The sequence below is a fragment of the Chiroxiphia lanceolata genome, chromosome 11 (genome assembly GCF_009829145.1).
Source record: "Chiroxiphia lanceolata isolate bChiLan1 chromosome 11, bChiLan1.pri, whole genome shotgun sequence".
In the NCBI taxonomy this organism is placed as follows: domain Eukaryota; kingdom Metazoa; phylum Chordata; class Aves; order Passeriformes; family Pipridae; genus Chiroxiphia; species Chiroxiphia lanceolata.
The window spans coordinates 1,938,750-1,964,633 of NC_045647.1; the positions used below are offsets into that span (position 1 = coordinate 1,938,750).

Consider the following 25,884-nt stretch of genomic DNA (forward strand, 5'->3'; position numbering starts at 1 on the left):
AAGTCTTTTTTTCTGTCACTTTTTGGACACTTTACAGTTTTCAGTGAGTGCCTTGAATCAGGGCCATAAGTACGGCTGACAAGCCAAAAATAGATTAATCTCCAGCCTCTGTTACAATTACCACTCTGGATTTCTGTATCACTCACTACTTAAGTGGTTTACAAGCAATTACAGCCTAAGCCTTCCAGAGCCTCTTGGAAGGAGCGTTTCCCATTGTGCTTTGGAGAGGAGAGATGGAGCATCGGAGACGATCAATCCCGGCTGGAAACGCGCTGAGTCAGCAGCCACCCCCCTGAAGGGCAGAAGGGAGGTTGCTCTGCTGGTAATCCACCTTTAGGAGACTTGCCCAAGGTAATGTGGGAAGACAAGGAGAGTCCAGGCTCCTGGAGTGGCTCAGATTTAGCCAGGCTGATGCCCCACCGCTGCCAGGCCTGTTTGTGTTCTGGCTGCTGCTGGAAGGGGGAGAAACCTTTAAACCAGGTGGATGGAAGGACAAAGAGGTGCTCAAGTCACTGCTCAGGTAAAGGCAGCATCTGATGAGAAAGATTTAGGATGTGTTGGCCTAAGTCCCAGTTAATCCCTCCTGGTGGCTCTGTTGTACTGAGAGGATTTCTTGGAAGTCACAGAACCTGGTGCTGTTACATCCATGGCCTTTCCTATGGTATTACCTGGAGGAGCTGATAATATGAACATGAAATTTAGAATTACCTGAGGATTATGTTTAATAAAACAACTGGGAGTGTGCCAGCAGTCAGCAAGAGAGATCGAGGTCTTTGCATCCATATTTTCATAACCATTTTTTTTTTGGATTTAAATAGATATTTGGGTTAGATCCATGGAAATGAATTTGGTGACTAATCTCCCATTATGTCAGGGTTCCTTTGGAACTGGAGGATCGATGGGGGTGTCAGGTCTGCTCTGGTTATTTTGGCTGGATGCAGGAAGGGCAGTGGTGGCCATGCCTTGGTTCCATGGCACTGGGAGCAGAGCAGGACAGCTGGAATGTTGTGTTCCCTGAGCCCTGTTACCACGTGGGAACTGGCAGCAGGGGGGCAGAAGGGCTGAACAACTTCCCACCAGGGCTCTGCCTCTGGCTTTTGCTGGAGAGGCCCCAAATTAATTCCCAGTGCCACTTCCACTGGTGTTCCTGGTTTGATTAAATAAGAACTTGGGAGAAGGGGAGCCCTGGCCTTGAATCCATATGAATGGGGTTGGAATGGTGGAGAAGCAGGACCAGGCAGAGGAGCCTGTGGAAGTACACAGAGTGGGAATGGGAGTGTGTGCCAGAGTGTCCAGCCTGTGGATAACCCTCCTGAGGGGTGGAGAGCTGGAAACCAGCCCTGCAGTGCTGCCTGTGGCTGTTGGGTGAAAATTGGACAGCATTCCTTTAAACACTCTTAGCATTAGTGATTTTTAAAATGCAGGATTTGGTTCACTTGCTAAGATTAAATTGAAACATGGCATGAACATCTCTGCTCCCAACCCTCAGTGCCAAAAGGAGTGTCAGGAGGACCTGAAAACCTTGGTTCCTCCTGGAGCAGGAACTCCAGGGGGTGTTTGCTGAGCTGTGATGCCACGTGGGGCAAGGACTGAGGGCAGGAGGGATGCCAGCAAGGATGTTCTGAATGTACATGTATATATATTACCTGATATTCAGAGCAAATCTTCAATAGCAAAGTCTCAGTTCTGTTTCAGGACTCCCTTTCCCACTAGTGATGCTCCAAATGTGCCATTTCATAGCTGAGCAGAGTCACACCATTATTCTGCCTTTTCTTCCCAGAAAATTACAACATTCAGCACCAGAAGCCTGAATAATCCAAGTACTGTTGGAAAGACACATCTTATTTTTCCTCTTAGGTTGCTTAATTAATTTCTTTTGACTTTTTTTGTACTGTTTGATGAATGTTATTTCAAACTACTGTCAAAGGGAATGTGAGGAGGGAAAAATGAGCCACCTACACACGGCTTCTGATACAACTGTATCACTCTTGAAAAACAGGGAATTCATAAAATAGGTGTTAGCCCATGTGCTTGACAGAGAGCATTTAGAACTGGCAGGCTTGTTTCTGGTCTAATTATTCTTGTTGGGCCATTTTGTAAACTGAAAAATTCTGTAAGTTAAATAAAATTCAGAGCCAGACTGGGATATTTAAAGCTCCCCTTTCAAACCAGCAAACCAGAAATTGTTCTTGTTTGGGTTGTTGCCTCCCACCCAAAGACCTTTCATGGCTTTTCATATTCCCATGTGGAATTACTTGGAGAGGTTTTCATGCCCTTTTATTGTGATGATTAAACTGATGGGGCAATTATGGGATGTTGCTGATGCTTCAGGTTCTGTTGGTGTTTGGAGGTGTCTTCTCAGAGGCACTGACAGAACAACATCCTCTGCAGTGGTCACAGCGTGGTTATGGAAGCAAAAGGGATGATTCTGTCTGGTTTTAGGGTGAGGAACGTGGCTCCCTCAGTCAGAGGTGGGACCAGGAGTGGCTGGATCGTGGTGACACCACCATGGCAGGGGGGGTCTCTGTGCACACCCCAACAGCAGCTCAGGCTGTGCACAGAGATAAAAAATCAGGTTATTAGAAATTAATTAGGAAGATTCTTGTGCTGGGGGCCCCAATTTAGAGCTTTCAGGCAACCAGAGCTGTTCAGCTGCTGGTTGCACGCAGTGAACACGCTGTGGCTGCTGCTCCCAGCTTGGCTCCAGGTGGCATTTCCCCCCCTCACAATTCTAAGGGAATAATTCATGGGCGAAGTTTGTCTTTTTCTCACGTGTATTCAGAAATCTGTGCTGAAAAATTTATCCCAATAAGGCTGTTTCTTTAGTTCTTTTCTGAGGAGACCATAGGAAAAGCTTCTGCTGCCTAATTGGAGGTTCCCAGAATCATCTTTCTCCTGTGAATACACAAAATATTCATGTTGTGAATATTTGCTATAACTTGAGTGGGTTCCTTCTTCAAAACTTGCTGTGCTGATGAACGTTTCTCCCAGGAGAGTTCCCCTTTCAATATTTGTGGAAAAAGCACAAAGGACAAGGACACAGTTGAAGTCTCTTAATTTGCAAATGTATCTGAATATTCATGATGCCTATTTTAATATTCACCCATTTTTCTCCTCTTGTTAGTGCAGTGTGTCTGTTTTAAGGTAGAATACATCTGTGGCACTTTGTTTTGTGATCAAAAACATTAATATTGGGAAAAACTAACGCAAGTTTTATCACAGAATGACAGAACGGGTTGGGCTGGAAGGGACCTTAAAGATCATCTTGTTCCAGCCTCAATTTGCCAGCAGAAATCCTGCTGTCTGCCTTAAATAAGCTCCTAATTGGTGGAGGTTTGTTCCCTCTCCACGTGAAGGGCACAAATGATGAGTATTGTGGCCAAGCACACGGGGTGTGAGTGTTGGGAGGGTCGCAGTGACCCCAACACTGCTCAGGAGCTGGGGCTGCCAGGGCTGTGTTGGGAAAGGTCCCTCCTTTCTTTCCTCAGTCACTTCTCATCCCACACTGCACTCAGCAGAATTAAATCACGACGTGTTTCCAGGAAGGATGGGATGAAAAGCACTTTGGATCCCATCAGAAAAAAAAATTAATTTTCCACTTGAAACCATTCCCTGCACAGTGTCCAGTGTCCTCTCCATCCATCCGCTGCCTGTCAACAGCTCCTCAGCTTGGCTGATGGGGAAATTTCCTCCTACGTGTTATTGGAACAGGTTTTTTTCCCTACCCTGAGGAATGTTGTTGCCAACAAAGATTATTTCTCTTTGGTGCTGGCAAACACTATTTCTTACCTGGTGGCTGATTGGGAATACAAGTGGAGAAAGCATGATAACACTTTACAAACAGCAGGATGGAATAAAGGGAGGAGGGAGACGTTTTATCTCCCCCCCAGTAGCTGCAGACAGAGCTCCCACTCTGGTTATCTGCAGTGTGCAGTTTTCAGTGGACCTGCTGGTTGGGTGTTGAGCTGAGAAGCCCCAAGTGTCACCAGCCGTTGGCTTCCCAAGGTCGTGGTGGTGGCACAGGGAGGTCCTCACTGTCCCCTCGTGCCTGGCACAGGCTGTCCCCTCTGCTGTGGTGTGGTGGGGAGCCCAGCACCTCAGATTTTGTTATTTCCACGTGCCACATACTTGGCTCCTGTATTTTCTCCTTGGAGGCACAGATGTTCTTCCCCCTCAGGTGTCCCCACGGCTCCTCTGAGCGCTTTGGGGTTGGGTGCCCCCGAGGATGGTTTGGTGCAACAGCTGGAAGAGCTGCTGAGGTAGGTACAGGAGGGCATTTTGCCCACCTGGGAGCCTTGTGGATCCTCTCTAGAGTGGAGCTTCCTTGGCATTGAGTTTGTTTGAGAATAACAAGAATAATCTCTGTTAAATCACTGCTGCCTTGTAGGTGCTCTTGGTCTCCAAGATGTTGAGCACAGGGGGGAACACCCACAGCAAAAGGGGGTTTGCTCAAACCAATAGAAATTTTTCAATTTATAGAATCATGGAATGCTTTGGGTTGGAAGGATCTTAAAGCCCATCCAGTTCCACTCCCTGCCATGGACAGGGACACCTTCCACTATCCCATGTTGCTCCAAGCCCCGTCCAACCTGGCCTTGGACACTTCCAGGGATGGGGCAGCCACAGCTTCTCTGAGAATTCCAGCCCCTCACCACCCTCACAGGGAAGAATTTCTTGTAATTAAACCTGCTCTCTGTCAGTTTGAAGCTGTTCTCCCTTATCCTGTCTCTGCAGTTCCTGTTTATTCCAGTTACTCTGTGTTTGGGGATGGTGTGGCACTTATTTTAACTGGTACAGAGTCATCACTACTGGAAGTTAAACAATTTTTCTACATGCTTTGTCTTCTAATCAGATTTTTTTAATTATTTAAATAGCTCTAATATCCTATAGATGCAGGAAGTTCTCAGAGATACCTACTTTGATCTTTTTCTGGAGATGTCGTATACACCCTCCAAAAAGAACCTGTTTTCAGCTGCAGATAATTCATCCACTGTTTCAAAGTATAATCTCAAAACCTCAATACCTTGTTTTATTTCTTGCTCAATTATGTCAATAATCCCTTAATCTACCACTTACTTGCCTATTCATGTATTCATTGAACTGCACTGGGAAAAATACCTTGTTGAAGAAGTTATTTTATTAGGAAATACCTTTTAGATGTAGTTATTTTGTTCCTCAGTATAATTACATGATAGCAGATGCATACTGGAGGAGGGAGAAGGAAAAGTTACTTGTGAAGGTTATTTGAAGTCAGCATAAAGCACCCATAAATATTTGATTTCCAGAGCCAAGCAAGTGCCTCTCCCCCAGTCTGCCCAGTCGAAGAAGCAGCCGATGACTGGAAATCGTGGCCAGAGGATCACTGTGAGGTGAAGGGATGTTCTGGCTGCAGACAAGCACAGGAGGGGAGATGTGCAATAACCTCAGCTTGGTCCTGGGTGAGTAAAATGAATAGAGAGAACTGTTCCCTGGTTTCCATGTTGGGTCCTTGGCAGGGGAATGAGGAGGAGGAGGAGAACAGCTGTGCACTGAACTGACTTCTGCCAGCTCAGCACATTTACCTTGGACACCATCCTGACTTTCCAAACGGCAGGGGAGAGTGATCAGTGCTGACAACTTAGACTTTTAGGCTGTGTTTATTCTCCCTCTCTCCTATTTCACTTCCCTAAACGTTTCCATAATTCAGGCATTGATTTCAGCAGCACAGCTACAGAGCACACGCCGCATTCCCTTTGCTGCCCAGCACATCACTAACAAAGCAACCACTTCTTTATTGCAGGATAACAGCACATGTCTCAGCTCTGCTGTCAGTGGTGGCAGGAGGAATGGGGCACTGCACCATTTCTGGGCATTAATACTTCCATTTATTCCCAAATGCTTTGCAGAGCAGTTGGCACCCGGTGTATGGACCGTGAGCCGTTAAATCACATTGAACACGTCTGAGAGAGTTTGGGGAGTTACTGGGCCATCCAAACCCTGCACTGTCACTGCAAGGCTAAAGAAGAAACATCCACTTTTAACGTTTTTCTTCCAGGAGCAGCTCAGTGGCCTGTGCCCTGTTTGCTGGGCACCTACCCTGCTGAGGGAAGGCCTGGCTGTTCTGCCCAGCACCGAGGCACGTCCTTAACTCCCGCTGAAATATGGGAGAGGACAGGGATTACAAGTCCTCCCTGAGCAGCCAGAACAGAAGCCATTAAGGTATTGCAAGCCACGCAATTCAATGGCCCTGAAAGTATAATTTGATTGTAATTCAGGAGGTTACTAAAAGGAAATCCATACCAGGCTGGAAGATAAGCGAAGGCGAGGAGTGTATTTACTGCGAGTGGTGAAATGTGAGGTGTGTGAGTCCCTTATCTCCTCTGTCTGCACTTTATCACCACTGAAGGTAAGTAAAAGGGGAATAATATCTGGTTCACAAGAGAAGATTGGATTAAGTTTTCCCAAAGGTCTTGTGGGAGTTATTTCCATTTCACTCTTGTCTGGATTAGCCTAATTCCTTCAGGCTGTTCCCAGATCTCTACAGGAGTAGACCCTGGCTCATGGGAGGGAGGGGAAGATGGTTGGGGCATTGTTTCTTCATGGAGAAATTTGCCTTTGACCTCTGTAAAGGAATTGGGAAACCTACAGCATCCTACCTGATGGCAAGACTTTTTTAATATGGAGGTTTCTTTTTCAGATCTCTTATGCAACTTATTGCTTGGTAATAAGTGTCTCTTAGAGGTGTTCCTTAAAATCATTATTTATGAGTGTGCTCATGTTTTGCTGTGGTTCCTCTCACTGCCCTTGTCTCCAGCTCCAGCCCATTCCTGCAGAGCTCTGATTGACTTGAGAGCAGCCCCAGGGGTTTTATCTTGATATTTGATCTCTGAGGAAGGACTTGGTCCTGCTCCAGACCCTCAAAGGATGCTGCTGCTTCTGCTCAGGTAGGATCTGGTCTCCATCAGTGCCTCCATCACCTGTATTGTACCAGTTTTAGTGGCAATGCTGCAGTCTGGGTGCAAGGTAGTTCTCAGCCAGGATGGACTGTCCAAGGAAAGGCTGATTATGCCCAGGAGGTGATTTTTTGTGGTTCATAAGCATTTACTGTCCAGATATTCCAATTTTTTCCTAACCTTTCTCAAGTAGATCATAATTTGCTGTACATGCACGTGGGTGAAGAGGAGAATGCACTTATGGACTGTTGTGTTTTGCTGTTGCAGGGATGGTTTAACTCAGAAGAATTGATCCTAAACAGGCACTCATCACTTCCAGCTAATTCCACACTGTTTGCAAATGGAACAGAACATCTCTGCAGCTCACAGGCTCTGACAGGTACCTGCCAGGAAGTGTATAACAGCCCTTGGAGTGAAAAGAAAGGCTCTTTCCCTGTTTTTTCATTTGGAGGAGGCAGAAGGTGATTCTTTGCCCACTAATGGCCAGTTCTGATCAGCACAGCATCTCCCACTCCTGTCAGGGCTTTGATTTCCAAAGACCACATGTTTCTTTTTCTAACACTTTTCTCATTTCTCTCTGGTTACTCTTGTAACTGCTGCATCTTCTTCGTGCTCCTGGGCACTATGAGACATCTCCTAGATGTGGAATCTTGTCATTTTTGATAAATCTCTGTGAACCACAGAGCTCGGCTGAAACTGCAGCTCAGCATCCTGAAGTGTCAGTTTAATCTATTTCTAGTGCTGGGAAAAAAAAAAAATGGGGGAGCAAAAAAACTCCCAGCTTTGTACCAGTAATAATGATGGGAACGAGTTGGCTTTCAGAAAATAATTTAATCCCTGGAGTATTGGAGGTGGGTTTTGAGTGTCGTATATAACAGAGCCTAAGGAAGGGCAAATGTCCTGTTATTGCGGCTTGTATTAAAAAAAAAACAACCAACCTTTTTCCTCTGAAAGTTTATTAAAGTGCAGTTTTATTTTATTATTTTCCAGGCTGAAAGCACAAGTGGAACAGGCTTCTCCTGGAAATCCTGAGGATTGCTTTTGGCTTAGCACTGTCAGAGCACTTGGGTAGGTGCCCTTCATATTGTTTTATCTCAGCCTGTGATCTGGAGGGATTAATTGTGCTGATGGAGAGGCCACTGGCAGTGCCTTTAGGAGGTGATTGATCACTCACCAGGAGAGCTGGAGAGAGCTTTTCAAGGCAGAAATGGGTGCTGGCTCCTACTTGCCAGTGGAAAGCCCGCAAAATCAAGTCTCAACGTCTTAGAATTTGAAATTTCCCTGTGGATTCACCAGGGTAAGAGGACAAATCTCGCTCCTGTTTCCATAATCCCTCCTGGGTTACACAGCCCTTCACAGCAGTCGCCTTCAAATTAAATGTCACCGAATGCCACGGCAGAGAAGAATTAAAATTTGGCTGCTGTGTGTGCCTGGAGCTCAGGATCAGGGGTGATTCCCTCACAGATGCTGATCAGCAGCTCTGCTGGCCCTGGCTGGGCTCCAGCTCTCCACGAGGCCGTGGCTGAGGGTCGGCAGGTCTGTGGGGTGAGACAGTCAAACCCGTCCTCCTGTCCCGGCCTCTCCCTCTCAGGCCAGCAAATTTCAGTTAATACACTCTGTTTGAGCTGGGTTAGGACAAACCCCTTCTTGTCACATAGTGTCACTTGTGGATTCCATCTCTTTTTTGGGTGTTTGGGAGTCACTGGTTGGAATTCGACTATTGACTGTGATGTTTTGTCATGTTCATGCCATTCAGAACATCAGCCTTGTTTTATTCTTTGAGTCACTTTAAGTTTCTTTCCAAATACCATGAGCTATCAAGAAAATCTGCAAGTATATCTATAATTATATAGAATATAGAGAGGTACAGGTAAACATATCTATAAGTGCATTTAGGGCAGGAATTAGGAATAAACGGGATGACCCCCTGTTTAGCATTCAACTTCATCCATCCTAACTCCCATTTTCATTTGTACTCTGCTTGTGACACACAAATCAATGCCCCCAAAATGAAATTGCTTTGTCTAATAATCCTTTGTGCCAGGGTTATCAATAGTTCATTAGGCTTGCTTTGCATCTGTCAATAAAAGGTGAAATGGAGAAAGAGAGAGCTCCAGGGAAGCAGTTGAGTGTGTTCTCTGTGGGAGACGTCCTCCACTTTGGCCACCCTTGGTGGGGGTGTGCTGTGGTTGCAATGCACACACAGGTTTTAGTCACTTGAGCCACTTCAGAACCTGCACAAGGTTTCATTTGTCCCTGAAGAGCCCAGGAGGGCTCTCGAGTCTACGAGTGATTCAGAAAAACCCACGCCTGAGACACTTCCCTGACAGCAGCAGGGATGGTTTGAGCTGTCACTGGGTTTTGTCACTGGTACAAAGGCAGGCTGGCCCTTCCTGGCTGGGGGTCAGAGTGTCCCTGCCCAGGATGGCTCTGTACTCACTAATGAGCTCTAACGAGGTGCTGCTCCCTCCTCACCCTGCTTTGTGTGGCTGGACACGAGGGCTTGGATGTTATCCCTGACATGAGGATTGGATGTTATCCCTGACATGAGGGTTGGATGTTATCCCAGCAAGGTGGCAAAGCTTCAGGCCGGGATGTTTCACTCACATCGCCCTGCCAAGTTCATCTGAGCAGCACTTTGTGTTCTGGGCTGTGTCACTGAGCTCACAACGTGCCAGAGTCAGTGTAGGCACCACCTTGGGTCAAAGTTGAGCAAAACCTCTTAGACCCTTGGTAATTTCAGCTTTTTATTAATTAGTTTGAGCTCTGCACAGTTTGTCAAGGAGGTCAACAAGCAAATTGTGTCATTCATTAGATACCAAATAATTAGTGATGGCTCCTGGGATGCCCCTTGAGTTCTTTCACCATGATTTTTACCTGGTTAGAGCAAGTTTCTCTGACTATCGGCACACAACAGCTTCACAGCTCATCCAACCAGAAGCAAAACCTCTGCACCACCAAGGTTTGGAAGGCCCAGTGTGTGGACAGGGCAGGAGCCCGGGCTGGGTGTCCTTGGGTGGGTTCAGATGTGATTTCTGGTCACAGAGGGACTTCCCAAGGTGGAGCTGTGGGGTGTGGGAGCACCACTGTGCCCGTGCTCCTCCAACTGAGGAGCCTCTGGGTCAGCACATCCAGGAGAGGCAGAGTTTCTGCAGCTCCATGAAGTGACTGCAGAGACCTCAAAGGTTATGTAGAGTCTGCTCTGAAAGAAAAAAAAAAAAAAACAGCTAAATGAGACAAACCCCTCTGGCCTTCTGGTACTCCAGAAACAAGATCCTGAACACACACGTGCCATCTTAAGTAGGCCCAGGGAAAAGTTTTGACTGAAAAACTATTTTGTCAGCATATTGTTCCAATGAATGTTTCATGAAAGCCTTTGATTTCTTCTGGTTTTCCTGTTTGAAGAACATTGATCATGGCTTTGGGTAACTCTGGTGTGAGAAATTTCTTCCTCCAATTTGTTTTATGTCCTTTTCCTTTTTTTTTTGCCACAGGATAAAGAAGATTGAAAAGTTATAATGTCTTCAGAATAATAAAAAGATATTCCTGTACCTTTTGTTTCACAAGGTACTGCTGAAAATGACAAGTAGGGAAGAAATTTTAAAGACCTCAAACTGAAAAAAATAATTTATTTTTAAATTTTTCACAAGATATATTTGCCTATTTTGAAAAGTTAGAAAACTGACCTGGTACCACCAGGCCACAGTTGAAAAAAAGAGATTTGTGTATAAAAAATGGAGTGGTTTTAAACTTGCCCTCATGTTCCAGAGTCTTCTATCAATAGTTCACCACAGAAGTTGGTCTGGTGGCTTTGAGCTGCTCTCTGTTCAAGTGCCATTCTGGCTGGTTTTCCCTGCTGATAAAAGTGAGCAAGGAGAGTGAAAGGGGCCAAATGCTCACAGCTCTCCAGAAAAGCATGAATGACAGAACTGGAGTTCCTTTTGAAGCAACATCTCCTCCCTTCTCCACTTGAGTTGTGTCCCCCACGACTGATGCACCGACCGACGCCGTGAAGTTTCTCCGTGGGCAAATATTGCCTGGGACCATCTTCTGGGCTTGCCAGCTGGAATGTGGCAGGGAGAGAAGCAGTGCCATGAGCAGGTGATGCTCTGGGCTCACGAGGAATGCTTGGAAATCTGTGTCCGTGGGAATCAGTGATGGAAGTTCCTGATCATTCCTCTGCTCCAGGCCGAGTGCAGCTGTGATTCAGAAAGGTTATCCAGTGAGTCAGCTTAAGCTGAGCTTTCCTCAGCTCTCCTGGATTTTTTTTTGAATAAAACCCCTCCAGGCCAATAACTGAAGTGGTCCCTGGGGCTGCAGTGGTGCCACTTGGTTGGCTGACAGCAACTCCAACAGGCAGGGCTGAGCAGTGGGAAAACAGGACAGCGAGAAGGTCAGAGGATATTTGACACATTTATCACTGTCTGTTCCTTGCCAGGCTCTTCCAAATCCTGACTGTGGCTCTGACTGTCACACTGCGTTTGAAGGCAGATCCAAGAAATGACTCAGGGCCTATCTGTGTTGCCAAATAACTTCACTGTGTTGTTTGCTCCTGGTCCTCCCTGCCTGGCTGTCCATGCTGGATGCTGGTGTGAAGTGAGCCAGCTCCTTCCTTCCAGGAGGGAATTCTCCAGGGCTGCTGTCCCAGATGCACTGTGTACTCTCATCATCATCCTGCTGTGTCACAGCTCTGAGCTGGGGAACATCTCTGGGACCATCTCACTGTCCTGCAGTGGGGGTGAAGCATCTCCTCCAGGAGGGAACTGCTCCTGAGCCATGGCCTCAAATCCTGGAGGTCGGAGAGGGAGGAAATGTTCAGGGCTGGACTGGTGAGAGAACAGCTGGGAGGTCTGTCTGCCCATGTGGCATTTTACAAGGGCCTGGAATGACAGGACAGGGGGAATGGCTTTAAGCTGGAGGAGGGTGGATTTAGATGGGATATTAGGAAGGAATCCTTCCCTGTGAGGGTGGGGAGGCCCTGGCACAGGTTGCCCAGAGAAGCTGTGGCTGCCCCATCCCTGGGAGTGTCCAAGGCCAGGCTGGATGGGGCTTGGAGCAACCTGGGCTGGTGGAAGGTGTCCCTGCCCAGGGCAGGGGGTGGGACTGGATGGGCTTTAAGGTCCTTTCCAACCCAAACCATTCTGGGATTGCTGGAGTTGCCTTAGTTCTGAGTTATACAGTTTGAGTAATAATTTAAAGTTTATAGCACACTGTGAAGGTAACTTTGGATGGGAACCCACAGCTATATTACCTTTTTTTCCAGTTTTATCAACAAATAGAGCCTTTCCCAATAGCCCTTCAATCTTTTCCCTCACAATTTATTTTCAAATGTGCTATAAATAGCCAATGCTCTGGATCAGGTCAGTTCCCCAGGGAAATAAGTGCATCCCACTTATATATATTAGAGGTTAAATTCTTCCAGCCTCACACTCTCTAAGTTGAGCACTGGGGGAGATGTAAGGTAGGAAAGAACTTGATATGTGTACAGAGAATAATTTAATGAACTACACCAATTGCATTTTCAGGAACCTTATTATAAGGTCAATTTATTTTTTCAAGTGACCAGTAATTAATTTTACAGAAGATGTTAAAGAGAATAAACTCCAAAACCTCTGCTCTGACTTGGAGCTTGACATTGAAATAGGAGCCTTGAGTGAACTGGGCTTTCAGAGATGCTCTTGGTGTTGGCTGAGTGATGTGAGGAGATGTCAGGGCAGGGGGGGAGCTCTGAGTGTCCTTTGAACAGCCAGGGCTGGGCCAGCACAGGCTGATCTCCCCCTCCAGAGGCTGCACAGTGCAGTTGGCTGCTGTGGCACCTTCCTTTTTGTGCCTCTAGTTCTCCAGAGGTTAGGGAGAGGAATTCTCCATGCAGGGAGAGACACAGTGTGAGGGATGCATGGAATTATAGGGGTGTTGTTCCCAGAAATGCTGACAGCTCCTCATCCAGCACGAGCCTCTGGTGCTGCTTCATCTCTGCCATGATTTCCCTCTTCCCTACCTCTCACGATGGAAGAATTGTGTTTTTCTCCATCCTGCTGAGCTTCCAGGGCAGAAGAAGAGATTGAGGGGAGACCTCACTGCAATTACAACTTCTTGTGAGGGGCAGAGGAGGGGCAGGGATTGAGCTCTGCTCTGGGGGGACCAGGGACAGCACCCAGGGAATGGCTGGAGCTGTGTCAGGGCAGGGTCAGGTTGGGTCTCAGGGAAAGGTTCTTCCCCCAGAGGGTGGCTGGGCACTGCCCAGGCTCCCCAGGGCAGTGGGCACAGCCCCAAGGCTGCCAGAGCTCCAGGAGGGTTTGGATGATCCTCTGGGGCACAGGGTGTGACCCTTGGGGATGGGCCTGTGCAGGGCTGAGGGTTGGACTGGATGGTCCTTGGAGGTCCCTTCAGGAGGCTGCTGAGAAGGTGCCCTGGAGCAGGAGGGTGTGGGGTGTCACTGCTGACCTCCTGCAGCTCCCCACCCTCTGCCCCTTTGCTTTGGCTCCTCACTCAGAAATCTCCCTTGATTCTAATAAAGAAACCAAAGCAAAGTGAGGTTTGAAGAAAGTGTCATCAGTCCCATGTGCTGGTGAGACAAAATCCCTCTGCCCACTGGCTGGGGGAGTTGGGCTCCAAAATTCACAGCAGTACATTCTTTCATGCTGTTGATGTGTGTCATGTAATTTACTCCTTTTCCATAATGAAAAGTGTTTAAATACAGGTGAAAAACCTTATTTTGGGGCTTGGTTGGATGCTTTTAAAAGTCCCTTCCAACCCAAAATATTCTATGACACTGCAGAAGGTGAAAAGAAAAGCCTGGCAGATGTAACTTTTTGAAGGATGCTTTTCATACTCTGGTTTAACAATGCAGCAAAGAGGGAAACAGCATGAGTGGAGCCAGGGAGAGGAGTGTGGAGAGTGAATAATGGAGCAGAATGAGCAGCACAGCACAGTCTGCTGCTGCACCTGCCCTGAGAGCCCGGGGCCAGCAGGGATGTGGCACAGGGATGGCACTGGGCTGGCATGAGGAGCACCATATGCACTGACAGGCTGAGAACAGCATTTGGCACTGCCCTGAAGAGGGGAGAAATATCCCTGTCCTTGAGGAAGGTCACAGGCAGGAATTGTTGAACAGTTCCAGAGTGCAGGATGCTTCTGTTTAAGCCCCAGTGTGTTGGTGCTGAGGAGGCACTGAGGGTGTGCCCAGGTGGGGTCTGGGACAGCTGGGGGGTGTTTGTTTAGAGGGGAAATGAGGATTGAGGTGCCTGCATCAAGTTTGCAATAAAAAACAACCCAGCAAATTAACCCCTTTGGATGCAGATTTTGGACAGCTTCTGTTCTCCTTGTTCACTGTACTCGTGTTTGATGCAGAAATTGTTTAAAGCAGGGATGTAGTTGAATCACAACTCAAAATTGCCTCTGCTCCCATTCTTTCTCTGCTAAATGTATTTTCTGCCTAATTTTGAATTTCCCTAATTGGCTGAGTCTGTTCCACTTGGGATAAAATAGAAGCAAATGTATTCTGTGAAATCAAACCTGATTGTTAAATCCATGCCATGGGATGCAGGGGTGAGATCCCTTCTCCAAATCAGGCAGACAGGACATTATTGTCTTTTCTGGATTTTTCCCCCCTACTTTTTGTTTTAAATGAATAGTACTGAGCCATGGAGGATGGGCCACTTCTATGACTTGCTTTCACACCTTAGTCAGGGAGAGAATTTGTGGGAATTAATGAGGATTCAGAGGGTCATGGAGATACTGGAGAGGTAACCTGGTCAGAGCTGGCAGCTTCCCAGGATTTTGGTCTGGTGAACCTGCTTCCTCCTTCAGGTCTCTGCTTTTAATAAAAACATAAAATGAGGTTTTTTGGGTGACCCAGGTGTTTGACTTCTATTTTTGCTTGGTCAATATATTGGAAGTGCTCAAGACCGGGTTGGACGGGGCTTGGAGCAACCTGGGCTAGTGGAAGGTGTCCCTGCCCATGGCAGGGGTGGCACTGTATGGGCTTTAAGATCCTTCCAACCCAAACCAGTCTGGAATTCTAGGATTATGTTATGAAAAGTCATCAGGAGTTTGGTCTTGGCTCTAGTGGGGGTGGGAAGCAGCCAGACACCCCCGACAGACATCAAGGACATCCCGGAGCCAGGCAGGGCTGGAAAAGGTCTCGCAGAATCCCACAGCTTTGCAATCCATTTAGTGGTGACTGCAAAATGTTTTGCATAGATTCCTTTTCTTCTTCCCTCAATGTGAGCACATCCAGATCAATCACTGGAGCTTGAAACCCATCCTGGCTCTTTTGTGAACATCCTGCTTTGTTATTCCTTTCATTTGTCTTGCACAGAACGAGCCAACGCTGAGGAAATAACTTATTGTGGCTGATCAGAAAGACCTTTTTCCCTCGTTTTTCAAAAGGCACTGCACATAAATCGAATGTTGTGTGTACACAGAGCTGCTGTTTTCCATATATAACCAAGGTGTCACCCAGCTCATTATTTCAGCATGTTCAGGAAAAAAAAAAAAATCAGTGTCAACAACCAAGGCTCGTGACTGTCAATGGGTTTACTGAAAGCAAAAATGTTTGATCGTTTCAAGAATGGAAAGAAATCAGCTCCTGTGTTTTTATCTATTTTTTTCTTCCTCCACTTGGTCTTCTCTAAAAGCATTGAAAAGTGAGAAATCCACAGTGACAATCCAGGTTCTCCTGGCCCCTAATAGCCAGTCACTCCACCAATTTCTCCAGGTTTATCTTTAATCTACTCCTCCCAAACTAATTAGGGCCTGAATGTCTTTGGACTGATTTTCATTTTGTCTTGAGCTGTTGTGACATCTTTACTACAAGTTCTTTTTCAGTCTAATTAAATTCCTGCAGCAGAAATGTCATTATTCATATCATCACCTTTGGTAGCCTGACTCTGCCTCGCTCTCCTGATGACTGTGCATTGTAGACTAACTCCCTTCCTTCCTGCTTAATGTTTGAAAAGTTTGGCTTGAAGTAAGAACATCTCAAGGCTCAGCATAGACAGCAAATCCATTAATATCTAGTAATTCAAATTGATGGGTTTTTATTAAAAAAATCCCAGAGTTATGCTATTATATTAGTTTTCAGAAGAATATTTCAAAACTCATTTAAAACTTCTCTTTTTATCTTCAAAAATCATTCCTGGCTGCGAAGAATTGTAATAATGTGAGGATTAGAAATAATCCCCATTTATATGGCAAATTTTTCCAATCAAGTCGTTAATGCAGGTGAAAAGGAGACTCACTCAAAGAGTGTGTGTGGGACAGCAAAGGGCTGCCAAAAACGAGTGTTCCTGACCTTAAATCCAAGAGGATCCTCCGTGGGCAGAACCCCATCCCAGGAATGGTGGGAGCTCAACAAAGGACCAGTAGGTGAGTCCTTCTATAATATAAAACATAATTACCACGAAAAAAAGAATTATATGAAAATTTCATGGTCTATCCATTAGCTCTACATTATCTGGATAACCTTTTGTTAATCATGGCTTTAATAATGAACTTTTTAGCTCCAAATCCACCAATCAGAGATTGGTGCAGGTAACAGTGAATTACCTTTGGTGGGAGGTCTATTAGGAGTAAATCAACGAATTGATTCCTGGTCTAAAAAAATGGATTAATTTATTAAAGTGAAGAAGCTCTTTGATCTCTGAAGGTTTTTATGAGATCAGTGGTGTGAGATTTGCAGGTCCAGACATCCAGAGCAACCTATTATGTAAATAGGCAGAAAGAGTTGGAGGTTGATTGTTAAAATCCCAGCATGAAAGCTGAAATTTGGGGTTTAGGTTCAGATAACTGGGCTACGTTCTGGCCCAACTGCAGAGAACTGGGAACAAAAATTCTGCGCTTAAATCCTGATGAACTAATAGGGGGAATAAAAAACTATTCAAAAAGGGTCAGAGTTATAATTTGGCTCTAATAAAATAGTCCTAAGTTCTTCCCAAGCACACATGAGTTTAGCAAGCCTAACTAAGTACAGGAAGGCTCTTAACTTGGTGTTGGATCTCAAGCTTAACCTCCACCAGCCCCTGGAGAAGCCACAGGAGCCTCATGGACTGTAGTTAATTAGGTGTCTGTAATCTCCAAATCAGTGGTGCCACTGCTGGGAAATCCCTCTTCCCAAATCCTGCCAACCCAAGGGATGCTCCAGGGGTCTGCTGGGGTGGCAGCAGCTCCAGAGGCTGTTCCTGCTGGAGCAGCCCAGGACATGGCCAAGAGCTCTCCAAGGGCTCATTCCATCACCAAGTTAAGGCATTGAAGGAAGTGCATTTCAATAATTAAATTGCTCTGAGGCAGCTGCCACATTCCACATTTTTTCCTTGTGCTCTTGCTCATGGTTTGACCATCCTTGGAGAAGTCCCACTTCCCTGGTGCTCCCTGGACTTTGTAGCTGAGCCCTGGGTGCTGTTCCTTCCCCCCAAAGGCAGAGGGTCTGTGGTGCTCTCAGCTCTCCTGAGCTGGCCAGGCAGACAATCCCAGCACACCCACTCAGCCCAGAAATCCTCTGCTCTGCTTTGAAACATGGGGCAGGGGCTTATCTGCTAAATAAAACCTAAATGAGAGATGTTGATGCTTAATGAAATATAAGTTTGGGGGATTTCACAGAAGAAATCTGCTGTCACTGCTTTAATTTATTAGGGGAGAGTTATGTGCAGATGGTATATACGGAGTTATTTCCTGCCTGTACTCCAAAGTAAGTTGATTTGTGGTTTAATGACTTTTATCAAAATGAAATAAGCGTTTGATCTTTGGATTTGATCTGGCTGTATCTGCAGCTGCTCCACCACTACAGCAATTACTTCCAAACTGGGCTTTTTGCCCAGGCAAATGGAGTTCGTCCTTGTTTCATGTCTCATTGACTGTCCTGATAATACACACAGTGGTACTGGAGGTTTTTTTCTTCCTCTAAATTTGATAGGTGTGAAAGTAACAGAGTAATTCCCTTTTTATTTTAGTAACAGTGTTGTTTTATTATAATCCATTTGCTACTCTGGTTAATTTTGTCTTGAAGCTGCCCCTAACTAGAATTCAATACAAGAATGTGGAATTTTCTCCACGTAATCCTGCTGTGCCCTTCTACAGAGAAACAAGAAATTCATTTATGAATTGTAAATCCCAGACCCCTCGTGGTAATTTCCCATCTGTGTGGTTTAGGGATGAAATTGTAGTGATATGTTGTGTATCCACCCTGGATAAGCCCATTCCTAATGGATTTACGTGGAAGGCAAGAGTTACATTCTTGGAATAAATGCACCCCTGTGTATCCATCTCTGAACAGTGGGGTTTTTGCTGTTGGCTAATTAATCCCTTTCAGACTGAAGCTGTCAAGGCTGGCAATTCCTTTTCCAGGGTGATACTTCCACTCTTTATTTACCGTTCAGGACAAGATTCATCCAAGTTCAGCCTGGAGAGCTCCTGGTGGGAATGGTCGCTCAGATTTCCAGTTCTCAGGGCTCAGTGCTGCCAGCTGGGAATTCCTGAGGAGCTCCAGCTGCATTTGGGAGGGGAGAGCAGGAGCAGGAGCTGAGGGGGAGGCTGGCAGCCAGCTCACCTGGCTGAGCACAGCAGGAGGAAGCTGCAGCTCTGTGGAACACGGTGTATTCTCTGCATAAGGCAGTGCTGGATGAAGATGCTCTGGGAGCACCTTGGTTCAGAGCCAGCAGGTTTGAAATCTGCCAGCTCACCAGGGCGAGGAGGTGCAGTCAGAAAGAACTGAGAATAAATTAAAGAATTTTGTTCTGCCCTTTTTTTTTGTGGTTTTTTTTTTTTTTTTTACAGTCACTTCACACTTTGAGGGGTTGGAAGGTAGATTTTAAATTGTCTTTTTTTTTTTTTTTTTTTTTTGGCAGGATATTTCTTCGAGATAAATGATAAAAATGGCAAGAACTGGGAATTGGCTGGTGAATGAGCTGCCTGGAGATGTGCAGCACTCCCAGAAGCTCTGGGAGAAGGTGGTTCGTCCTCGGAGCTCTGGAAGGTTTTCCTGTGCCAGGGTTCCTGCTGCATCTTTAGCAAATCAAACTACTTGCATGGTACTTGCTTCTTAATCCAGGGAAATTAAACCCACCAGTGAGAGCTGCATTGTCCAGCCATCTGCTCTCCCAGGTGCTCCCACGCCTGCTCGGAGATGAGGAGATGTGACCCAGAATCCTTCTGCAGAGCTGGGATCATGCCCAGCACAGTCCAGGCTTCAATCTTCTGCGTGACATCAGCTCAAGTAAACATCAAGATTTGATGGGAGAGCATATGTCCATTGCATAATTCATTAAGAGTTCTCAGCAACTATTTTTAGGTATTTTTCAATCGGAATTAGAGGGTGAGGATTATTCGGGAAAAGAAAAAGAGAAGGAACTTGTGGGGGCTCAGGAGCATGTCCAGGTGTTTCTGCTGGGCTGGGGCAGATTTGGTCATTGAGCTGTGTGTTTGTATTTTGAGGAGTTGTTTCTGTCTTGGACAGTCCCACAGTCCATGGGAGCTGGGCTGGGAGATGGTGCAGATCCAACAGCACAACAGGAATCCTGCTCTGTTCTTCCTGCTGCCAAACCCCCTGCCAGGTCAGACAGCACAGCTCTTCCCTCACACACAATTCAGTATTAGTCCATCACCTTGACTGGGGATATTCCCAATTTCCAAACACAGGACACCTTCCAAACCCTTTCCCCTCTCTTTTGCAATGTGTCTCCTGAACTTCGGTGGGACAGAGAAGGAGCGTCAGGGCTTTCCCTGCTTGGGTTCTGCAAAATGCCCCCTAACTACAGATCACCCCAGCACTCCCAGCTCCTGCTCCTGTGTCAGCAAGATGGGAAATGCACTCAGGCTGGGAGGACACCTGGGATGTTCCTCTGTGCTGGAATTAAGGCTGCACACGCAGCCTTTGCTGCCTCATTTCACCTGACACATGCAGCATGAGCTGGTTTGCTGTGAGAAAGTGGAAAAAAACCTTATCAAAACCCCCAAAACTATGTTGTACAGCGTGAGTCAGTGAGAAGAGATGGAAGGAGGAGCTCTTTGGAGGGCTTTTACATCTTCCTTATTGCTAGGAGACAGCTTAGGGTGTGTGGAGCTCTCCAGGCTCCCACAGCTGCCTCTGTGCAGAGATTCACGGAGCAGCTTGGGCTGAGAAGGAGAAGGAAATTTGGATGGGAGCTTATTTTCATTTTTCAGTCTTTCTGAGACAAATGCAAGAGTGTGGTGGAAGAAACAGCAGGTGCAAGGAGAGCGTTGTGCCTGAAATCAGGGATCAGGGATCTCGGCTGACCTTGGAATGTCACTCAGATTTGAGGACAACCATGGCTTGCTCTCTGCAAAAAGTGGTGTCATTATGTAGTTATTCCTCATTTGGGCTGAATTCATAGTGCTGGGAAAGCCACTGGAGCAAAAATGTGCAACTGCCAGCCAAGGAACCAAGTCCAGGCTGGTTCCTGATGTTCCTGGTGGTCAGTGCAGTCCCACCAAGGGCAGGTGCTCCAGGCAGCCCTCAGAGAATGAATCACTGGAACCACAGGTCTCAAAAGGCACCTGGAGTAAGAGCTGCTTGAGGCTGGGGCTGTAAATGGCCAAATCTCCTGGGGTTGTAGTCATGGGTGGGAAAAGCCTGGAAAAAACCAAATCTATCAGGAGAATGTGTGAATTTGTCATCACTGAGACAACTGTGTAATATCTCTCACTGTGTTTCTCACACTAATGCCAGATGGCCAGGAATGGGATCCCCCACGTTCTCCTGTGAGTCTGAGGAGACAAGAAAATAAACATGGAAAATGTCTGTGGTGATGGAATCGGATTGGCTCTGCCTCATGAGGTGAGTCAGTGCTTCTGATGGCTGAAATAATTAAGACTTCTCTCTAATTTGATTCCTCTGTTAACCCTTCAAGCCCCACAGATCTCAATCATCCTTTTAGTTCCTGCCTCTCCCCTGTTCTCCCTGTTTGTGACTAATATCAAGTTTGGAGACAGTGGCCACACATCAGCACCTGCCAAAGGACTGACAGAGCCCAGCAGATGTAAAGAGGTAAGAAAAGCTTTACTCAACCAAAATTCCTACTTAGAGGAACCATCTCCAGAGGGTCCCAAAGGCAGCCGGGTGGTCCCTGTTGGCACGGGAGCCCCAGGGACTCCCCCTTGGTGTCTTCACATGGGTGTGGTGGGTGCTCTGTGCTCCTGGAGGCTTCCCTGTTTAATTGCAGCTGGAAATTTAATTGTGGGAAGCTGGGGCTGTTTGAAGGGCTGCCTCCTGTGAGTATCCATGGAGTTGTGGCTGTTCCTCCTCCTCCTCCACCACGACCAGGAGTGAGCAGTCCCTTGCCAGGCTTTGGTCTCTTGCTGTGCCAGCAAAGCTGTCACACCCTGGCACTCTGATCAGGGCTTAAACCACATGGGTTTGCCCTCACAGTTTTGATCAGGGGCTGGGCCCTGTCACTGCCTCGTGGCTGGATGGGCTTTGAAAGCACCTTTGATCCATCAGTGCCAATGAAATGGAGCTGTTTGAAGTCTTCGATCCTTTCAGGGCAAACTGTGCCCAGAAACTTGATGGCCTTGGGATATTTCTGAGGATTTCTGGCATATCAGGGGGTTTAGATTGGATATCAGGAAGAAATTTTTCCCTGTGAGGGTGGGGAGGCCCTGGCACAGGTTGCCCAGAGAAACTGTGGCTGCCCCATCCCTGGGAGTGTCCAAGGCCAGGTTGGATGGGGCTTGGAGCAACCTGGGCTAGTGGAAGGTGTCCCTGCCCATGGCAGGGGGTTGGAGCCAGATGAAATGCTAATATTCTTTGATTCTGTGATCTTTAAGGTCCTTTCCAGCCCAAACCATTCAGGGATTCTGTGAAAAACAAGCTTTGGCAGCAATTCCAGTTGATGTGTTTGTGTTGCCTGGGCAGAGCCAGACAAGGGCATTTTACCCCAGTGGGGCTGTTGGTGTGGAAACCCATCCCTCTGCTGCTCCCTCACCTCCAGGACCATCCTGGGAGTGATCAGGGCTCAGTGACCTCCCAGCTACAGGAAAAGACTGTGAGGAATTACAGGTAAAGAAACACAGGGCAGAAGTACTTGGGTGTGGAAACGTGGGTGTGGGGTGCTCTGCACTCAGGTTTATTTTGGAGGTGCCTGACACACCATACAATCCATGCTCCACAAGATCCCTGGGCTCATGCCATTGCAAGTCCTGTGCATTAAATACATTTATTTTTAAACTAAATGCCACATTTCCTACCTGGCTGCTGTTCCAATGCAATTTTCTTCCTTAGCAAATAAAGGAAATAGCTGGGTTAGTATAAATGTGTTTCTTAACAGCCTTGTCTTGTGACAAAACTGCCACTAAATCTTCCCAGGACATTGGGCTGGGAGTATTCGAGTCACACTTGGGCAGCAGAGCCCATTGCACGCAGCTTTCATTACAGTGCTTCCCTCAGACACAGCCTGTCTCTCATGTTTTTCTGATCATTGTTTAAAGAACTGATGAAAGGGCTGAAAACTTTTCAAACTTTCCTTTTCTTGGGTCTCTCCAGCTCAGTCTTTCATCACTAAACAGTGGAGAAGGAACGTCTCTTCTGAACTGCAGTGGGAGCGAGGAGGAAGAGGGGAAATTAATGATATCACCAAACTGAAACTCTTTCAAGTTCCCTCTAATTGCAGAGGGCACAGGGAGCTCAGTCAGCTTTAATTCTCTGATCTCTTGCTCTCCCCAAGGGATGAGTTTTCCTCTCCTCCCACGTCGCACGCGATTCTCCCGGGGTGTTGAGTCTGACAGAGGGAAATGAGGTGGATTCCTGGCTCCTGCTCAGGGTTCCTCTGCTGTGCAGAGCCATTCCTGGTGGGATTTGGGCTGTGGAACAGCAGCCAGAGCTGCCCACAGTCCAGGGAGGGCAGGGCCAGGTCAGCAGAGCTCTGGGTGCTCTTCACCCTCCGTGGTCCCACTTTCATCACCTGAGCTTTGCCTGTTCTTAATAACGTAGCAGTAGAGTCAGACATCCTCCAAACAAAGCTCTTACCACTGGATTTGCAGTGGTGGGACCTTCCATGGCTGAGCTGTGAGCAGACCCCACTGGGCAGTTGGGTTACCCTGGCCCCACACTGCTGGTTGTGCTGGGCTGGGGCACAGCACCCTCCCCATGGGATGCTTCCTGCTCATTTAGGCACCTGATGACCTGTTCTCCCTATATTTTTATCTTTCAGGCAAAAAGAGAAAGGGTTTAGGGCAGGATGGAGAGGATGTGAGAGGGCACATTGCATAGTTAAGCTGCATAACAAAGACCAGCGTGCACACAGAAGCACTTTGGCATTATTTTAGGAGCCTCCTTGGAGCAGTTGGTTTCCTTAGATAGGAAATTCTGACACTTTTTGAAACTTTGTGAAATACTGGATTTGTTAGAAATGTCCACCTTTTCATCCTGCCAACCCTGGTGCCCGTTTGGTGCGTCACCTGCCCATCTGTGCCCTGGTGATCCCAGAATCCCAGAATAGTTTGGGTTGGGAGGGACCTTAAGGACCATCCAGTCCCACTCCCACACCTTCCACTATCCCAGGTTGCTCCAACCTGGCCTTGGACACTTCCAGGGACGGGGCAGCCACAGCTTCTCTGGCCAAGTGTTACATATCCAAGTAGTCCAAAGCTAAAACACTAAAACCCCCCAGACTCCCCAAAAATTCCCACTGCTCACCGAGGAGCTTCAGCTGAGCTCCCCAAGCGTTCCCTGCCCCTCTTTGTCTCCTGGGAAGTATCAGAGCAACGGGCTGAAAACTGCTCAAAGAGCCATTCCCACCATGGAAAAGCCTGGGGATTATCATCACAACAGGTCCCTGGGCAGAAACATGAAGCATAAAGCTTTAAATTCAAGTCACACTGATAAGAATAACAAATAAAGAGACCAAATTCCCTTAAAAAATGGGATTACAGAGGCCGTGGGGAAGAAATATTTTGAAGGAAGTTAAAGAGAAGTTAATCTGCTTTTATGTAATTTGTTTCCCTATTCTTCCTGAACTGGCTTGCTTTGGAGACAGCTGCTTTCAAGGTTTACAGCCGTGCATATGGTTTAGGAGGGCTGGGATTGGCAGCCCATGGCCTGACAGAATAATGGCTGCCTGGAAAAGTGGCTGGGGGGATAATTTCCAGATGATACGACCACATTAAGCCCAGTGGAACCCAACCCAGTGGTTTTTCCAGCCTCCAGATTGTTGTCTGGGGGGATCTGTTCCTCCTCGTGTCGTGGGGCTGATCCCCCCTCCCATCACTCCCACGGAGCCAAACAGTCCCTGGTTTCCAAACTTCCAAATTGTCCAGGTTTAAACCCAGAAGATGAAGCAAAACCAGCGAGAAAACTGGTGAAGACACAGAGCTTGGGCATGGCAACAGTCCTGAACCTTCTGCAGGCACTCTTGTCTTCCCTGTTGGGAAACTGTCTGGAAAAAGTTACCTTTCCAAAAATGAGTGCACTGTGATTTTGAATCTGGGCAGAACTCCCTCTTCGTGAGGTTTTTCTCCCTCAGTTTTTCTCAGACAGGAAAAAGGGTGAGAGAGTGGGAACCATGGAAAGCAGACATGGAATCTGGAAAAAAAGGGCTTTTTCTAAAAACTGGAAATATTTCACCTCCAAGAAGATGGCTTTCTGTACGAATATCCATTTCTTGTGAACATACCAGTTCTTATTTTCTCCCTGAAAAGAAAGAAAAGGGGTTTTGATAAGCCTTCTGTGATTCTCTCAGAAAACAGAGATGTGGCAAAACCCAAGGCCACTGAGGTGATTCCTGCTGTGGCACACACTGTTCTCTCCTGGCATTACAGAGGAGGCTCCTTTCCTCCAAAATGCCCCCATTACCCCAGAGATGAGCTGTAAAATCCATCCTAACCTTTATGTTGAGCAGTGTCCATGTTTGAGAGACAAATTCCAGCCTTAGCCAGGCTGGGCTCCCTCGTGTCCTGCCCTGGGGGGAGGATTTGCTGAGGGTCAGTCCCCCCAGCTCCTCCTGAGTTCCCTCTGCTTGTTCTCTCTCCCTCAGGGCTCTCAGCTGCTCAGCACCACCTGCCCTGGTGTGTTCTGGTCCCAAATTCCCAGCCTGTCCCGGTGAGCAGCGTTGGAATAGTTCTGCAGGGGCTGGAGAGGTCCCGGCTGCCGGGGCTCCGATCATCCAGGTCTGGTGTGTCACAGAGGGGCTGGAAAAGGAGGGAACGGCTCCAGTGAGCGTAAAAACTGCCCTGTCATCTCACAGACACAGTGCCAGGGCTCTCAGGGAGTGCAGTCCAGCTCTCTGGAGACCCTGCTGAAGGGTGCTGGGGCTGACAAGGCTCTGCCCTGCTGGTGGAGCAAACCCTGTGCATTCCCTTCGTTGTCAGGACGTGACACAGAGCATTTGCTGCTCCTGGGCAGGGTGGGATTATTCTGGGTTTACACAGGACTGTCTCTTTGTAGTTGAAAGTGAATTATTTGCTCATTAGTGGTTCAGAAAGGTCTCCTTGCTCCTGAACTGTGGGACAGCTTGGGCTTCTCCAGGGGATGGAATGTGCTTCCTTAGCCTGGGCTCGACAGACACAGAGCACCTTCAAGGTTGTGCAGAGGACGTGGGACTGGGGAAATCTGCAACTGCTGTAAGAAAATTTTGGGGTTTTGTTGCTCTTTCTTTCAGCACCACCACCCCAGGGCAGGATTAGATGGGATATTGAGAAGGAATTCTTCCCTGTGAGGGTGAGGAGGCCCTGGCACAGGTTGCCCAGAGAAGCTGTGGCTGCCCCATCCCTGGGAGTGTCCAAGGCCAGGTTGGACGGGGCTTGGAGCAACCTGGGAGAGTGGAAGGTGTCCCTGCCCATGGCAGGGGGTGGCACTGGATGGGCTTTGAGGTCCCTCCCAACCCAAACCATCCTGGGATCCCGTGATCCCACTCTGAGGTCTGTGTGTGCCAGAGGGAGGTGAGGGCAGAGAACAGGGATGCTCTGCCACCCTCAGCCTCTCCTCTCCTTGATCCTCCTCAGT

At 47.3% G+C, this 25,884-nt stretch overlaps 2 long non-coding RNA genes across 2 annotated transcripts; both read left to right on the top strand.

Moving 5' to 3' along the window:
• Nucleotides 1-5,250: 5,250 nt before the first annotated feature.
• LOC116792362 lies at nt 5,251-19,249 on the top strand. The gene is made up of 5 exons (XR_004359095.1): nt 5,251-6,923; nt 7,200-7,311; nt 7,923-8,000; nt 16,158-16,301; nt 18,776-19,249. It is a non-coding gene; the product is annotated as an uncharacterized LOC116792362 (long non-coding RNA).
• A 120-nt stretch (nt 19,250-19,369) lies between these two features.
• On the top strand, nt 19,370-24,948 carry LOC116792508. Its single transcript, XR_004359154.1, has 3 exons — nt 19,370-19,480; nt 20,617-20,724; nt 24,926-24,948. It is a non-coding gene; the product is annotated as an uncharacterized LOC116792508 (long non-coding RNA).
• The last annotated feature ends 936 nt before the right edge of the window (nt 24,949-25,884 follow it).